At 39.9% G+C, this 19,171-nt stretch overlaps 1 non-coding gene across 1 annotated transcript; it reads left to right on the top strand.

The window, feature by feature from the left end:
- The first annotated feature begins 1,233 nt into the window (after positions 1-1,233).
- On the top strand, positions 1,234-1,335 carry LOC112582468. Its single transcript, XR_003106997.1, has one exon. It is a non-coding gene; the product is annotated as a U6 spliceosomal RNA (small nuclear RNA).
- Positions 1,336-19,171: the final 17,836 nt, after the last annotated feature.

The raw sequence follows: 19,171 nt of genomic DNA, 5'->3' as shown, positions 1-19,171 counted from the left end.
CTTTTTAAGTGAAGCACAGCTGCTTTCCAATGTTCTGTTAATTTCCGCTTTACAGCAAAGTGATTCTATTATACACATGTATGTGTACATATACATTGTGTGTGTGTGTATGTATTTACACATTATTTTAATCTTTTTTTTTTTTTTTTGGCTACATTGTCCAGCATGTGGGATTTGTCTTCTGACCAGGGACTGAACCTGCATCCCCTGCAGTGAAAGTGTGGAGTCTTAACCAATGGACTGCCAGAGAAGTCCATATATATTTTTTCCATTATGATTTATATTAGGATACTGAATATAGTTCTCTGTGCTCTACAGCAGGAGCTTGTCCATCCATTCCATATACTTTAGTTTGTATCTCTTAACCCCAATCTCCTACTCCATTGCTCCCCCAATTCTCTCTGCCTTGGAAGCCACAAGTCTGTTCTCTATGTCCATGAGTATATTTCTGTTTCATATCCATGTTCATTTGTACCATATTTTAGATTCCACATTTAAGTGATATCGTTTGGTATTTGTCTTTCTCTGTGTGCCTCACTTCACTTAGTTATCATCATTTCTCGGTCCATGCATGTTGCCTCAAATGGCTTTATTGTTGTAGATGTACAGATTCTTGTATACTTTTAACTATATATAGAATTATTCACCTGTGGTTATTTTCCCAGTTATATTATTAAAACGTATGTTGTACACAACGCTTGGGATAGTATGTCCATTTTGAGTCTGTCTTAGGATTTTATATGCATATGCCAGTCAGTTCAGTTCAGTTAGTCAGTTGTGTCTGACTCTTTGCGACCCCATGGATTATAGCATGCCAGGCTTCTCTGTCCATCAGCAACTCCTGGCACCTACTCAAACTCATGTCCATCGAGTCCGTGATGCCTTCTAACCATCTCATCCTCTGTTGTGCCCTTCTCCCCCCACCTTCAATCTTTCCCAGCATCAGAGACTTTTCCAATGAGTCAGTTCTTCACATCAGGTTGCCAAAAATGTGTGGGTATGAATTAATATTTACTGTACTTTTGCTGCCCTCTCGTGAAGAAATAGAAGAATGGTAATGAATGTAATTCATAAAATCCAAATGTAATCTGTATATGAATAAATATATACTGTGCTTATGCTGCCCTCTAGTGGAGAAATAGAAGAATTCTTATGAATGGAATTTATAAAAATCCAGATGTATTCTTTACATGTTGAAAAATATACGGTATAACTTTATTAAGAATTAATACAGTGCTCGTTTTGGCAGCACATATACTAAAATTGGAACGATAGAGATTAGCATGGCCCCTGCGCAAGGGTGACACACAAATTTGTGAAACTTTCCATATTTTTAACAAAAGAAACTATAAACAAGGTGAAAAGATAGCCTTCAGAATGGGAGAAAATAATAGCAAATGAAGCAACTGATAAACAACTAATCTCAAAAATATGCAAGCAACTCCTGCAGCTCAATTCCAGAAAAATAAACGACCCAATCAAAAAATGGGCCAAAGAACTAGACATTTCTCCAAAGAAGACATACAGGTGGCTAACAAACACATGAAAAGATGCTCAACATCACTCATTATCAGAGAAATGCAAATCAAAACCACAATGAGGTACCATTTCACGCCAGTCAGAATGGCTGCGATCCAAAAGTCTACAAGCAATAAATGCTGGAGAGGATGTGGAGAAAAGGGAACCTCCTTACACTGTTGGTGGGAATGCGAACTAGTACAGCCACTATGGATAAGAGTGTGGAGATTCCTTATAAAACTGGAAATACAACTGCCATACGACCCAACAATCCCACCGCTGGGCATACACACTGAGGAAACCAGAATTGAAAGAGACACGTGTACCCCAATGTTCATCGCAGCACTGTTTATAATAGCCAGGACATGGAAGCAACCTGGATATCCACCAGCAGATGAATGGATAAGAAAGCTGTGGTACATATACACAATGAAGTATTACTCAGCCATTAAAAAGAATACATTTGAATCAGTTCTAATAAGGTGGATGAAACTGGAGCCGATTATACAGAGTGAAGTAAGCCAGAAAGAAAAACATCAATACAGTGTACTAATGCATATATATGGAATTTAGAAAGATGGTAATGATAACCCTGTATGCGAGACAGCAAAAGAGACACAGATGTATAGATCAGTCTTATGGACTCTGTGGGAGAGGGAGGGGGAGGGATGATTCGGGAGAATGGCATTGAAACATGTATAATATCATATAAGAAACGAATCGCCAGTCCAGGTTCAATGCAGGATACAGGAAGCTTGGGGCTGGTGCACTGGGATGACCCAGAGGGATGGTACGGGGAGGAAGGTGGGAGGGGGGTTCAGGATGGGGAACACATGTACACCCGTGGCGGGTTCATGTTGATGTATGGCAAATATGGCAAAACCAATACAATACTGTAAAGTAAAAAAAAAAAAGAAAAGAAAAGAAAGAAAGAATTAATACATGCTCGAAAGAGAAAACGTAAAGTTGATACACAAATACAAAGAAAGAAAAAAATCACCCATGATCTCATTTACCATTGACCCAGAATTCTGAGTTCCTGGGATGGGGAGAAAAAAAGTTGAGGGTGCCCTAATTCTTTCAGTATAAAATCATCTTTTCTGCTCTTTGAATGTTAACATAGAACATGGTTCTGATAGGTGCTTATTGATTTGTTTACTTATCTTTAAGCCTCTACTTTTACAAATACCTAGTAATTTGACCCCTTGTTTAGAGACTGTTTACTTCAAGGTTTTCGTTTTGTTTTGTTTGTTTTTTAACTTTTGCTATGATTAAATAATGTTGCATGTCGTGGCTACGGTAAATAGTGCTGCAATGAACATTGGGGTGCATGCATCTTTTTGAATTAATGTTTTCTCCAGGAAAATGCCCAGGGTTAGGTCATATGGTGATTATATTTTTAGTTTTTTAAGAAGGTGCCATACAGTTCAACATAGTGGTGGTACTAATTTACATGCCCACTGACAGTCCAAGAGGGTCCCCTTTTCTCCACACCCTCTCCAAATTATTGTTTGTAGAGTTTTTGATGATGGCTATTTGGACTGGTGTGAAGTAATACCTCATTGTAGTTTTGAATTGCATTTCTCTAATAACTTGTGATGTTGAGCATCTTTTCAAATGTTTGTTGACTATCTGTATGACTTCTTTGGAAAAATGTCTATTTAGATCTGCCCATTTATTCAGTTGAGTTCAGTTCAGTCGATCAGTCGTGTCTGACTCTTTGCGACCCCATGAACCACAGCATGCCAGGCCTCACTGTCCATAACAAACTCCCGGAGTTCACTCAGACTCACATCCATTGAGTCAGTGATGCCATCAAACCATCTCATCCTCTGTCATCACCTTCTCCTCCTGCTCTCAATCTTTTCCAGCATCAGGGTCTTTTCTTTCTTTTTTTTTTTTTTTTAAACTGGGAAAATATTTTTAATTTTATTTTATTTTTAAACTTTACAATATTGTATTAGTTTTGCCAAATATCGAAATGAATCCGCCACAGGTATACCTGTGTTCCCCATCCTGAACCTTCCTCCCTCCTCCCTCCCCATACCCTCCCTCTGGGTCGTCCCAGTGCACCAGCCCCAAGCATCCTGTATCATGCATCAAACCTGGACCAGCGACTCGTTTCATACATGATATTATACGTTTCAATGCCATTCTCCCAAATCTCCCCACCCTCTCCCTCTCCCACAGAGTCCATAAGACTGATCTATACATCAGTGTCTCTTTTGCTGTCTCGTACTCAGGGTTATTGTTACCATCTTTCTAAATTCCATATATATGCGTTAGTATACTGTATTGGTGTTTTTCTTTCTGGCTTACTTCACTCTGTATAATAGGCTCCAGTTTCATCCACCTCATTAGAACTGATTCAGATGTGTTCTTTTTAATGGCTGAGTAATACTCCATTGTGTATATGTACCAAAGCTTTCTTATCCATTCATCTGCTGATGGACATCTAGGTTGCTTCCATGTCCTGGCTATTATAAACAGTGCTGCGATGAACATTGGGGTACACGTGTCTCTTTCCCTTCTGGTTTCCTCAGTGTGTATGCCCAGCAGTGGGATTGCTGGATCATAAGGCGGTTCTATTTCCAGTTTTTTAAAGAATCTCCACACTGTTCTCCATAGTGGCTGTACTAGTTGGCATTCCCACCAACAGTGTAAGAGGGTTCCCTTTTCTCCACACCCTCTCCAGCATTTATTACTTGTAGACTTTTGGATCGCAGCCATTCTGACTGATGTAAAACGGTACCTCATAGTGGTTTTGATTTGCATTTCTCTGATAATGAGTGATGTTGAGCATCTTTTCATGTGTTTGTTAGCCATCTGTATGTCTTCTTTGGAGAAATGTCTATTTAGTTCTTTGGCCCATGTTTTGATTGGGTCATTTATTTTTCTGGAGTTGAGCTGTAGGAGTTGCCTGTATATTTTTGAGATTAGTTGTTTGTCAGTTGCTTCATTTGCTATTATTTTTTCCCATTCTGAAGGCTGTCATTTTCATATCACTGACAAAAAAAACAAATGAGGCACATTTCCAGACGCATCTTTCTTCATTGAATTGCAGTTACCTGTTGATGTTTCCTTCCTGATTGTGTGGTTTGTTCTCGTTTTTATTTCGGTGTGCGAACCCTGGCCATTTTGTAAGGGTAGGTGTCATTTACTGCCTGGCCACCTCGTGAATAGGCAACGTCCATCAGCCCAAGGTTTAAGGTTGCCGTTCCCGAATACGGCCACAAGGTAGCAGCATTTCTTTGGATTCTCCTCTTGTTATCATGGGAATTGCATCTTTAGAGGTATTCGCCATTTCTGATTGTAAATGAGAGTAGAATGAGTTAGAGGAAGCCCCCGAAAGCTTGTGTCTCCTTCCTTCTCAGTTTTACTGCAGTTGATATTTCTTGTTTGTCAAAGCTGATGTACAGAATTGCCTTTGTTGTAGCTATACTGATTCTTGCTTCCTTACACTGGTACACAGAGGCATTCAGGAGCAGTTTATTTCCTCTGACCTGCTCTCAGAAAGTGTGTAGTACATCAGTCTTGCTAAGTTGGTCCCTGTGGATTATGTATTTGACAGGTATTTCTGGGAATCCATGATTTTCAGACTTCCAATGTAAGCCTTCCTCTCACCCATCCCCTTTGTTAAGCATCAGTGTGTTCCCAGCACTGGGTGTCCATTTCACTTTGGATAGAGAAAAATTCAGAGATCATCACACTGAGTGAAGGAGGGTCGATTCAAGTTACATCATGGGATGTAACGGAGAGGTGAGATACAAAAATCCACAGCAGTGAGCACCCAGACAAAGGTTAAATGGATATCCACCCTGGCAAGAAACTTATGGGAAGCAGAGGACCCTGGTGGATGGAGGGGGTATGTATGGAGCCTGGAGTTAATTTCTTCCCAAAGATACGTATAAAATATGGAATCCCCGTTAAACCTACTTCAACAAGAGGAGCAGTTGAAATACTTTCTAATCTCATGTAGGTGAAAACAAGCACAGCTGAATAGATCTGGTACTCTCAGTGCCATGGAACAAGAATCTGTACACATAAAACAAAAGCATCCTTGCCAGTCAACTTAAATAGAATAGAAACTTTAAGTTAAAATAAAATCCAAGAGTGAGGAGATACCAGGTTTGGTGGCATTCTCTGGCTCATTCTATTTTAATGTATAACAAGGCTTGACAAAAGCTCCAAGGTGGCAGAGGCCAACCTAAAAGAGGACAGAATAAGGAAACTTTGCAGCATGGAGGCTGTTCTCTGTAACCACAGCCTGAAACTTATCACTGATGGACATCTGATATTCACAAGGATGCTGGACTGGACATGACACCTATCCTTGAACATGTCAGGAGTCACACATCCAAAAGTGAATAAGTAAATAAAAACAAACAAAAACAAAAACAAAAACCGGAAACTCTCAGAAGAAAACACCAACAGGTAAATACAACTCAAAATGCTTTCCAAAAGCCAAAAGCCCATCAACAGTGCTCCATAGGATTTCTTATCAGAGATACAAAAGATAAACGGCCATGAGCCATCAACTCTTAGCACTGGAAAAGGCCACCATGGACAACACTCCAGACCAGAAATGGTAGGTTGACATTAGTCAGGGGGATCATTTTATAGTAGTGGGGGGAATATCAGTGGGAGGAACCAGTATAAGAATCACTGTCCAAGTGCCTTTATAGATAAAAAGAGAAAGAAAGTATGACATGGCCTCTCCATTCCAAAGACATCTCAGAAATACACAGATTTTTAAAACCACACGCCCCAGAACATGCACTGCAGGGGCATTCCCATTGCTAAGAGATGAAAGTAAAGAAAATACGCAGGGACAGAGAGATCAGTGGATCAAGAAATGGGACACAGGCTCACGATGGAATATGACTCAGGTATTGAAACAAGGAAATAATATCATTGTCAGAGGTACAGACAAGTGTAGTGATAATCAGAGTCAGTGAAGAAGGGCAGATTAGAGCTATGTCATAGGATTTACCTTTCAAACGGGAAAGACAATACTGCTGGCAGTGAGTACCCCGACAGAGGTGAGATGGACACCCAGTGCTGGGAACGCCCTGATGCTTAGCAAAGGGGATGGGTGAGAGGAAGGCTTACATAGGAAGGCTGAAATTCACGGATTCCCACAAATAGCTATCAAATACATAATCCACAGGGACTGACATAGCAAGAATGATGTACTACACACTTTCTGAGAGCAGGCCGGAGGAAATAAACACTGCTGAATGCCTCTGTGTATCCATGTAAGGGAGCAAGAATCGGTAGAGCTACAACAAAGGCAACTCTGTACATCAGCTTCGTCAAACAAGAAATATGAACTACAAAAAAACTGAGAAGAAAGGAGACTCAAGCTTCCATGGGCTTCCTCTAGCTCATTCTACTCTCATTTTCAAGCGGAAATGTCACATGCCTCTAAAGATGCAGTTACCATAGTAACAGGAGGAGAACCCAAAGAAGTGCTGCCGCCTGTTGGTCGCTCTCGGGAACAGCAACATTAAACCTTGGACTGATGGACACTGAAGATTCACAAGGCGGGCAGGCTCTAAATGACACCTACCTTTATAAAATGGCCAGGGGTCATACACTGAAATAAAAACGAGAACAAACTACACGATCAGGAAGGAAACTTCCACAGGTAAATGCAATTAATGCTTAGAAAGAAAGCTCTGGAAATGTGACTCATTTACTTTCTTATCAGTGATACGAAATTTTAAACAGCAAGGCGATATCAATACTGAAACCAAAAAGGCCACTATCCAAAACTATACAGACAAGAAGGAGTAGGGCAGTATTAGTAAATGGGACCCTTATATTCTACTGGTGGGAGGTAAGCAGTCAGAGCCTTTATGAGCATGACTGTCAAAGGGCCTGGGAATCAAAAATGAGACAGATGATGTCATATGTCAGTTCTATTCCTAGATTATTTGAGAAATCAACAGATCATGGAAAACACAGGCCCACCCCCACAAACATGCACTGAAGCAGCATTCACATCGCCTAAGAGATGAAAGGAAAGAGAATTGTTGAGTGCAGACAAAAAGAGAAAGAAATGAGACAGAGATACCCAATGAAATGTGACTCCAACCTTATGAAAATGCAAAAAACTTCCATTTTTTCCTAAATGAAATTTAGACCGAAGTCCAGTAAGCAAAGAAGTGTGGATTAAAGAGATATCACATCATGTACCTTCCAGGGGGGATTTAAAAAAAAAAAATTGATGGCGATGAATACCTAAACAAAAGTGAAATGTACTTACACTCCTGGTAGGAAAATTACGGTTAGCAAAGGGAGTCTGTGGGTGAGAGGCCTAAAGGTGAAAGCTGGAATAAAGCTATACCCACAAATACCTGTGCAATTCATAATCCAGAGGACCTCCTGTATCAAGAGGCATGTGCTCAACAGATTTTGGAATCATTGCTGTGACAGTAACAACAGCTGAATACCTCCAGTTATGTGTGGAACGGAAGGAGAAACTGTCTCCCTGCAAAAACTACAACAGTGTAAATAGTCTTAAATAAAAAACAAAATATCATTTGTAGACTTAAGGAAGCAACCTAGATGTCCATTGGCAGACAACTGGATAAGAAAGCTGTGGTACATACACACAATGGAATATTACTCAGCTATTAAAAAGAATGCATTTGAAGCAGTTCTAATGAGGTGGATGAAACTGGAGCCTATTATACAGAGCAAAGTAAGTCAGAAAGAAAAACACCAATACAGTATATTAACGCATATATATGGAATTTAGAAAGATGGTAACGATGACCCTATGTGCGAGACTGCAAAAGAGACACAGATGTACAGAACATTCTTTTGGACTCTGTGGGAGAAGGCGAGGGTGGGATGATCTGAGAGAATAGCATTGAAACATGTATATTATCATATGCGAAACAGACCACCAGTCCAGGTTACATGCATGAGACAGGGTGCTCAGGGCTGGTGCAGTGGGATGACTCTGAGGGATGGGATGGGGAGGGAGATGGGAGGGAGGGTCAAGATGGGGACACATGTACACCCATGGCTGATTCATGTCAATGGATGGCAAAACCACTACAATATTGTAAAGTAATTCGCCTCCAATTAAAATAAATTTTAAAAAATAAAAGAATATAACAAATGAAGCAACTGACAAACAACTAATCTCGAGAATATACAAGCAACTCCTACAGCTCAACTCCAGAAAAATAAATGTCCCAATCAAAAAATGGGCCAAAGAACTAAATAGACATTTCTCCAAAGAAGACATACAGATGGCTAACACATGAAAAGATGCTCAACATCACTCATTATCAGAGAAATGCAAATCAAAACCACTATGAGGTACCATTTGACACCAGTCAGAATGGCTGCGATCCAAAGTCTACAAGTAATAAATGCTGGAGAGGGTATGGAGAAAAGGGAACCCTCTTACACTGTTGGTGGGAATGCCAACTAGTACAGCCACTATGGAGAACAGTGTGGAGATTCCTTAAAAAACTGGAAATAGAACTGCCTTATGATCCAGCAATCCCACTGCTGGGCATGCACACTGAGGAAACCAGAAGGGAAAGAGACACGTGTACCCCAATGTTCATCACAGCACTGTTTATAATAGCCAGGACATGGAAGCAACCTAGATGTCCATCAGCAGATGAATGGATAAGAAAGCTTTGGTACATATACACAATGGAGTATTACTCAGCCATTAAAAAGAACACATCTGAATCAGTTCTAATGAGGTGGATGAAACTGGAGCCTATTATACAGAGTGAAGTAAGCCAGAAAGAAAAACACCAATACAGTATACTAACGCATATATATGAAATTTAGAAAGATGGTAACAATAACCCTGTGTATGAGACAGCAAAAGAGACACTGATGTATAGAACAGTCTTATGGACTCTGTGGGAGAGGGAAAGGGTGGGAAGATTTGGGAGAATGGCATTGAAACATGTAAAATATCATGTATGAAACGAGTTGCCAGTCCAGGTTCGATGCACGATACTGGATGCTTGGGGCTGGTGCACTGGGACAACCCAGAGGGATGGTATGGGGAGGGAGGAGGGAGGAGGATGCAGGATGGGGAACACATGTATACCTGTGGCGGATTCATTTTGATATTTGGCAAAACTAATACAATTATGTAAAGTTTAAAAATAAAATAAAATTAAAAAAAAGAAATATATATAAAAAAAGAAAAGAATATATATCACTTAAAAAAAAACTTCAAAGAATACAGAGACAAAAGTTTTTGGCGACTTCTTGTGTCTCCTATTACTCTCATTTACAACCAGGCCCTGGATAACCACCCAGGTTGCTTTTACCATAGCCACAAGAGGAGGGAATGAAGAAATGCTGCTGCCCTGTGGACATTTTCTCTAACAGCAACATTAAAATGCCTGCTGATGGACACACTATTCAGAGAGGTGCTGTGAATAGTGTGAACCCTTAACGAATTGCCAGGGTTCATATAGGGGGAAAAAACTCAAGTAAACACAGGGGAAGCTAACAGGAAGAGGATATGAACAGGTAAACACAATTACGTGTTTCTTTAAAAAAAACACATGACAATTTACACATAGGGTGAATTCGAAGATACAAACATGCAAGCTGCAAGGACATTATCACCTCTGCCTGAGCATGAAAAAGGCCACTGTTGAAAGCTGGACCTGGCATCAATGGTAGAGTAACGTTAGTACAGTGGACGCATTAGGGTACTGATGGGATGGACCTGGTAAGAGCCACTATGAGCATGACGAGAAAAGTGCACTCCCATGAGAGATAAATAAATAAATAATTGAAGAGGTAGAGACAGTATGATAAATCAGGCCCTCTCCTGGAATATTTCAGAAATGAACAGATTTCAAACACCACACACCCCAAACCAGGTCCCACAGCAACGTTCAGAACATCAAAGAGATCAAAGTAAAGACAGCATACCTAGACAGAGGAATGAATATATAAATGTGATACAGGTCTAGAATGAATTATGAATCAAGGGCTGAAATATGAAAGTGGCAGTCTTCAGAGATAGAGATAAATGTACTGGTCATCATACTGAGTGAAGGAGGGTCAACTCAAGAAATATCATGGGATGCAACCAAGAGGTGGGATACAAAAAGCCACAGCAGTGAGCACCCACACAAAGGTGAAGTGGACATCCAACCTGGCAAGAAACTTATGGGTCGAAGAAGACCCTGATGGATGGGATGGAAGTATTGTAAAATAGTTACAGTAGAATCTAGGTGGGAAGTCTTTGTGTATTAGGTAGAAAACATGTTCAACCTCGTTGTATGTTTGGAAAATTTTATAATAAAGTGTTGGGGAATGTACAGAGCAAAGAACAATGAAAACCAAAATTCACATGAAGCATAATTTCATATTTAAAAATATGAGCTGAAAAAAGATGCCAAGGAGATAGGGTAAAATATTGTGTGCTCACTCAGTCATGTCTGATTTTTTTGCAACCCCATAGACTGTAGTCCACCAGGTTCCTATGTCCATGGGATACTCCAGGCAAGAATACTGGAGTGGGTTACCAATCCCTTCTCCAGGGGATCTTTCTGACCCAGGTTTCTAATTCCTGACCCCTGCATTGGCAGGCGGGTTCTTTACCAGTGAGCCACCAAGGAAGCCCCAAAATATGAACCGTAGTGAGATTAAACATGGTTTTTATTTACTTTTTCACACTCCATGCCCTGACCAAGTTCTTTTCCCAATATCCACAGACTACATTTTCAATAATAAAAGTAGCATCACTTTGCCTCTGGCCCAATGGTGACAGGCCTCCTGGGCAGCATCATTGCTCTGCTTGTGCTCCCCTCCTGGTGATTTTGGCTTTGAGCACCTGTTGGGGATCACAGGGTCCTCCAATCCCAGCTCTAGAGACATGTCCCCACTGGCTTCACAGGTCTGACCAAACCTATGGCTGACTCCTATGTTTGGGACACCAAGGTGCGGCCCCACCCGTCCTGGCTTCATCTTGGCCCATCATGGCGCTACCCACCTCCACTTCATTTTTTCTCTTTATATATATATATATATATGTGTGTGTGTGTGTGTGTGTGTGTGTGTGTGTGTGTGCGTGTGTGTTTCAGGGTAAAGCAAAAAGTACATATGGAAAGGCATACAGATAAACCCAGAGAGAGTTGTCCCACCTCCCTACAATCTTTCAACATACACCCTCTGGTTCCCTGGAGTTTTTCTCAGTTATTTAAATTTCTTAATTCAACTGATCTTTGTCCAATAGCTAAAAAGGGAAAATTAACACTTTGCAGAAAAATTCCTGCATGGGTAAATAATTAATAAACAAGGAATTATAAAATGGCAATTGAGAAATATTTGGAAGAGAGCTGACAAAGGGCACATTTACCTAATTTATGCAGAGTTCAAAAGGTAAAATAAGAAAAGATGAAAAACCCAATAGAAGACAAACACGAAGTAAACAAAGGGAAGAAAGAAATGCAAATTACTCAGAAGAAAAATTAAGATTACCAGAAAACAGGAGGAAATGTTGAACCTAATTGGTAATGAAATGCAAACCAAAACAATAATGGAATATGACTTCTCACCATGAAAACTGACAAAAGTTCAATGAAAGCACTGAGTAATACTAAATGTTTCCTCTAAATTGAGGATGAGAGGTTGGAAAATGAGTGCTCATGTGTTGTTTTGAAAGCATAAAGTGATGCAACTTTCTGAAGGACAATTTGACAGTATCTAGTAAATTTATCCGGAGAAGGCAATGGCACCCCACTCCAGTACTTTTGCCTAGACAATCCCGTGGACGGAGGAGCCTGGTAGGCTGCAGTTCATGGGGTCGCTAGAGTCAGACACGACTGAGCGACTTCACTTTCACTTTTCACTTGCATGCATTGGAGAAGGAAATGGCGACCCACTCCAGAGTTCTTGCCTGGAGAATCCCAGGGACGGGGAAGCCTGGTGGGCTGCCGTCTATGGGGTCGCACAGTCAGACACGACTGAAGCGACTTAGCAGCAGCAGCAGCAGGAGCAGTAAATTTATCAACGCATGGAGCCAATTAGCAAGACCTTGTTTGGAATTTACATTGCAGAAGTATTTATGCAATTTCACGAAGATTATATATATGATGTTCACTGCAATATTTTTTCCCACCATCCTAGACAAACTCTTGGGCCCCTTCCCCACACTCCCCTTCCCCGATGCAACCCCTGTTCTCAGTTCTATCAGTAAACATTAGCTTTGCCTTATCTAGAACTTCCTGTAAATGGAGCCTACAGTATGTACACATGTAGTTGCTTTACAGTGTTGTGTTACTTACTGCTGTACATCAAAGTAAACCAGTTGCATGTATGTGTGTATTTGTATATATATGTATGCATCGTCCTTTTTCAGTTTCCTTCCCATTTAGGTCACCACATGGCACTGAGGACAGTTACCTGTGCTATACAGACAGTTCTCATTAGTTATCATGGCATTACTCTCCAAAATATACAAACAGCACATGTAGCCCAGGATTTAAAAAAAAAAAAACGCTCAATAAATGGGCAGATCTAAATAGACATTTTTCCAAAGAAGACATACAGATGGCCAACAAACACTTGAAAAGATGCTCAACATCACTAGTTACCAGAGAAACGCAAATCAAAACTACAATGAGGTATTACTTCACACCAGTCCAAATAGCCCTCATCAAAAACTCTACAAACAATAATTTGGAGAGAGCGTTGAGAACAGGGAACCCTCTTGCATTGTCAGAGGGCATGTAAATTGGTACCACCCCTATGGTGAACTCTATGGCAGCTCCTTAGAAAACAAAAAATACGATCACCATATGGCCTACTCCTGGGCATTTTCCTGGAGAAAACCTTAATTCAAAAAGATGCATGCACCCCCATGTTCACTGCATCACTATTTACCATAGCCATGACATGCAACATTTTTTTAATTATAGCAAAAATGGGAAAAACAAAACAAACTTGAAGCAAACAGTCTCTAAACAGGGAGTCAAATTACTAGGTCTTTGTAAAAGCAGAGACTTAAAGATAATAAACAAAGAATCACGTATCAAAACCAAGTTCTATGTTAACATTCTAATAGCAGAAAAGATGATTTCATAATAAAAGAACTAGCACACCCTCATCTTTTTATCTCCCTGTCCCAGGAACTCAGAATTCTGAGCCAATGTTAAATGAGATCATGGGTGATTTCGTTCTTTCTTTGTACTTTTCTACCAACTTTATATTTTCTGTTATGAGCATATATTAATTTTTAACAAAGTTATACAGTATCATTTTCAACATGTAAAGAATACATCTGAATTTTATAAATTCACAATCATTCTTCCATTTCTCCATGAGATGGCAGCATAAGCACAATAAATATTTATTCATACACAGAGACGGCAATGGCAACTCATTCCAGTACTCTTGCCTGGAAAATCCCATGGATGGAGGAGCCTGGTGGGCTGCAGTCCATGGGGTTGCGAAGAGTCAGACATGGCTGAGCGACTTCACTTTCATGCATTGGAGAAGAAAATGGCAACCCACTCCAGTGTTCTTGCCTGGAGAATCCCAGGGGCGGGGGAGCCTGGTGGGCTGCCGCCTATGGGGTCACACAGAGTCGGACACGACTGAAGTGACACAGCAGCAACGGCAGCATACACACATATACATACGAGTGAATACATTTGGATTTTATAAATTATATTCATTAGCATATTTCTGTTTCTCCTCAAGAGGTCATCATGTGCAGAGTAAATATTTATTCATACCCACATATACATATGAGCTACTTCAAATCCTGAAAGATGATGCCGCAAAAGTGCTGCACTCAATATGCCAGCAAATTTGGAAAACTCAGCAGTGGCCACAGGACTGGAAAAGGTCAGTTTTCATTCCAATCCCAAAGAAAGGCAATGCCAAAGAATGCTCAAACTACCGCACAATTGCACTCATCTCACATGCTAGTAAAGTTATGCTCAAAATTCTCCAAGCCAGATTTCAGCAATACAGGAACCATGAACTTCTTGATGTTCAAGCCGGTTTTAGAAAAGGCAGAGGAACCAGAGATCAAATTGCTAACATCCGCTGGATCATGGAAAAAACAAGAGAGTTCGAGAAAAACATCTATTTCTGCTTTATTGACTATGCCAAAGCCTTTGACTGTGTGGATCACAATAAACTGTGGAAAATTCTGAGAGATGGGAATACCAGACCACCTGACCTGCCTATTGAGAAACCTGTATGCAGGTCAGGAAGCAACAGTTAGAACTGGACATGGAACAACAGACTGGTTCCAAAGAGGAAAAGGAGTACGTCAAGGCTGTATACCGTCACCCTGCTTATTTAACTTATATGCAGAGTACATCATGAGAAATGCTGGACTGGAAGAAGCAGAAGCTGGAATCAAGATTGCAGGGAGAAATATCAATAACCTCAGATATGCAGATGACACAACCCTTATGGCAGAAAGTGAAGAGGAACTCAAAAGCCTCTTGATGAAAGTGAAAGTGGAGAGTGAAAAAGTTGGCTTAAAGCTCAACATTCAGAAAACGAAGATCATGCCATCCAGGCCCATCACTTCATGGGAAATAGATGGGGAAACAGTAGAAACAGTGTCAGACTTTACTTTTTTGGGCTCCAAAATCACTGCAGATGGTGACTGCAGCTATGAATTTAAAAGATGCTTACTCCTTGGAAGGAAAGTTATGACCAACCTAGATAGCGTATTCAAAAGCAGAGACATTACGTTGCCAACAAAGGTCCATCTAGTCAAGGCTATGATTTTTCCTGTAGTCATGTATGGATGTGAGAGTTGGACTGTGAAGAAGGCTGAGCACCGAAGAATTGATGCTTTTGAACTGTGGTGTTGGAGAAGACTCTTGAGAGTCCCTTGGACTGCAAGGAGATCCAACCAGTCCATTCTGAAGGAGATCAGCCCTGGGATTTCTTTGCAAGGAATGATGCTAAAGCTGAAACTCCAGTACATGGCCACCTCATGGGAAGAGTTGACTCATTGGAAAAGACTCTGATGCTGGGAGGAATTGGGGGCAGGAGGAGAAGGGGACGACAGAGGATGAGATGGCTGGATGGCATCACTGACTCAATGGACATGAGTCTGAGTGAACTCTGGGAGTTGGTGATGGACAGGGAGGCCTGGCGTGCTGCAATTCATGGGGTCGCAGAGTCAAACACAACTGAGCGACTGAACTGAACTGATACATATGGGAGAATACATTCAGATTTTATGAAGTAAATTCATAAGCATCCTTCTATTTCTCAATGAGAGGGCAGCTAAAGTACAGTAAATATTTATTCATACCCACACACTTTCGCCACCTGATGTGAAGAACTGACTCATTGGAAAAGTCCCTGATGCTGGGAAAGATTGAACACCGGAGGAGAAGGGGATGACAGATGATGAGGTGGTTGGATGCCATCATGGACTCGATGGACATGAGTTTGAGTAAGCTCCGAGAGTTGGTGATGGACAGGGAAGCCTGGTGTGCTGCAGTCCATGGGGTCACAAAGAGACAGACACGACTGAGCAACTAACATATACATATGAACTGACATATACATATGAGAGAACACATCTGGATTTTATAAATTATATTCATAAGCATTCTTCACAAAAGGGCAGCATAAACACCATAAATATTTATTCATACACACATATACATATGAGAGAATACATCTGGATTTTATAAGTTACATTCATTAGCATTCTTCTATTTCTCCATGAAAGGGCAGCATAAGCACAACAAATATTGATTCATACACATACATACTCTGCAGAGTCCCTTGATCCGCAAGGAAATCAAACCAGTCAATCCTAAGGGAAATCAGTCCTGAATATACATTGGAAGGATTGATGCTGAAGCTGAAAATCCAATGCCTTGGCCACCTGATGCAAAGAACTGACTAGTTCTTTGACTGAATGCAAACTAGTACAGCCACTCCAGAGAACAGTGTGGAGATTCCTAAAAAAAAAAACTGGAAATAGAATTGCCATACGACATAAACACCGAGGAAACTAGAATTGAAACAGACATGTGTACCTCATTGTTAATCGAAGCACTGTTTACAATAGTCAGGACATGGAAGCAACCTAGATGTCCTTTGGCAAACAAATGGATAAGAAAGCTGAGGTAAATATACACAATAAAATATTACTCAGCAATTAAAAAGAATGCATTTGAATTAGTTCTAATGAGGTGGATGAAACTGGAGCCTATTTTACAGAGTGAAGTAAGTCAGAAAGAAAAACACCAATAGAGTATATTAACGCATATATAAGGGAAAGATGGTAACGATGACCATATATGCGAGACAACAAAACAGACACATAGAAACAGACTTTTGGACTCTGTGGGAGAAGGCCAGGGTGAGATGACTTGAGAGACTAGCACTGAAACATGTATATTACGATATGTGAAATAGATCACCCATCCAACTTTGATGCATGACATAGGGCACTCAAAGCCAGTGCACTGGGAAAACCCTGAGGGATGGGATGGGGAGAGAAGTAGCTGGGGTTTCAGGATGGGGAAGATATGAACACCCATGGCTGATTCAACTCAATATATGGCAAAACCCACCACAATGCTGCAAAGTAAATAGCCTCCAATTAAAATAAATACATTAATTTAAAAGAAAAAGACCCATGTACATGCTGTCTACAAGAAACCCACTTCAGACCTAAAGACACACACAGATTGAAAGTGACAGGATGGAAAAATATATGCCATGCAAATGGGAATCAAAAGAAAGATGGAATAGCAATCCTCATATCGTACCTTAAACTAAAGAAGATTACAATAGTTAAAGGACAGTACATCGTGATGAAGGGATCAATACAAGATGAAGACATAACAATTGGAAACATCTATGCCCCCGACACAGGAGCACCTCAATACATAAGACAAAAACTAACAGACATTAAAAGAGAAACTGACAGTAAAACAATCACAGTCGACTTTAACACCCCACTCACACCAATGGACAGGTTATCAAAACAGAAAATGAATACAGAAACACATCTCTTAAATGACACATGAGATGAGATGAATCTCATTGATATCTTGAGGACATGCTATCCAAATGGAGAAGAATACACCTTCTTCTCAAGTGCACATGGAACATTCTCCAGGATAGACCACATTTTGGGTCCCAAATCAAACCTCAGTAAAATTAACAAAATTGAACTTGTATCAAGCATCTTCTCTGACCACAACACTATGAGACTAGATATCAAGTAGAAGAAAAAAAAACTGTAAGACACACAAACACATGGAGATTAAACAACATGTTTCTAAATAACCAACAGTTTACTGAAGAAATAAAAATGGAAATCAAAAACTTTCTAGGAAGAAATGACAATGAAAACACAACAACTCAAAACCTATGGGATGCAGGAAAAGCAGTTCTAAGAGGGAAGTTTGTAGCAATACGACCCTAACTCAAGAAACAAGAAAAGCATCGAATAGACAACCTCAGTTGACTCCTAAAACAACCGATAAAGAAGAACAACAAAAAAATAGCCAAAATTAGTACATGGAAAGAAATCATAAAGATCTGAACAGAAATAAATGAAAAATAAATGAAAGAATAGCTAAGATTAATAAACTAAAAGCTGGTTCTTTGAGAAGATAAACAAAATTGATAAACCTTTAGCCAGACTCATCAAGAACAAGAGAGAGATGAATCAAATCAACAAACTTAGGAATGAAAAAGGAGAGGTTACAACAGAAAATGCAGAAATACAAAGGATTATAAGAGACTATTATGAACAACTCTACGGCAATAAAATGGATAACCTGGAAGAAATGGACAGATGTTTAGAAAAGCTCAATCTTCCAAGACTGAACCAGGAAGAAATAGAAATTATGAACCACCCAATTACAAGCTCCAAATCGAAGCTGTGATCGAAAAATTCCCCAAAGCCAAAAGCCCAGGACCAGGTGGCTTCACAGGTGAATTCTATCAAACATTCAGAGATGAGCAAATGCCTATCCTTCTAAAACTCTTTCAAAAAACTGCAGAGAAAGGAACACTTCCAAACTCATTCTGCAAGGCGACCATCACCCTGATATGAAAACCAGACAAAGACAAGACCAATTAAGAAAACTACAGACCAATATCCCTGATGAACATGGATGCAAAAATCCTCAGCAAAATTTTAGCAAATAGAATTCAACAACACATCAAAAACCACGATCAAGTTGGGTTTATTCCAGGGATGCAAGGATTCTTCAAAATTTGCAAATCAATCAATGTGACAGACCATATTAACCAGAGGAAAGCTAAAAATCATATGATAACTTAAATAGATGCAGAAAAAGCCATCAAATTTAAAATTTTTAAATTATTAAATTAAAAATAAAGTTTAAAAAGAAATAAACTAAAAAAAGTTTAAAAAGTTGAAATAACTCATATGTCCATCAACTGGTGATCGAATAAATAAAACATGCAATGCAAAATTATTTGGCCATCAAATGATTGGAGTTCTTATACAAGCTATTACATGCTAGCTCTCTGAAATGATTATGTTAATTAAAAGAGGCCAGGAACAAAAGGCTGTGTATTGCATTATACTGTTCATGTGAATGCATATGTCCCAGATTAGGTAATGCTCTAAAGACCGAAAACAGAGGAGTGAATGAAAGGGCCCAGA

Source organism: Bubalus bubalis, chromosome X, assembly GCF_019923935.1.
Source record: "Bubalus bubalis isolate 160015118507 breed Murrah chromosome X, NDDB_SH_1, whole genome shotgun sequence".
Classification (NCBI taxonomy): domain Eukaryota; kingdom Metazoa; phylum Chordata; class Mammalia; order Artiodactyla; family Bovidae; genus Bubalus; species Bubalus bubalis.
Note: the sequence above shows the minus strand (reverse complement) of the source record. Positions and strands in the feature narration are given on the sequence as shown.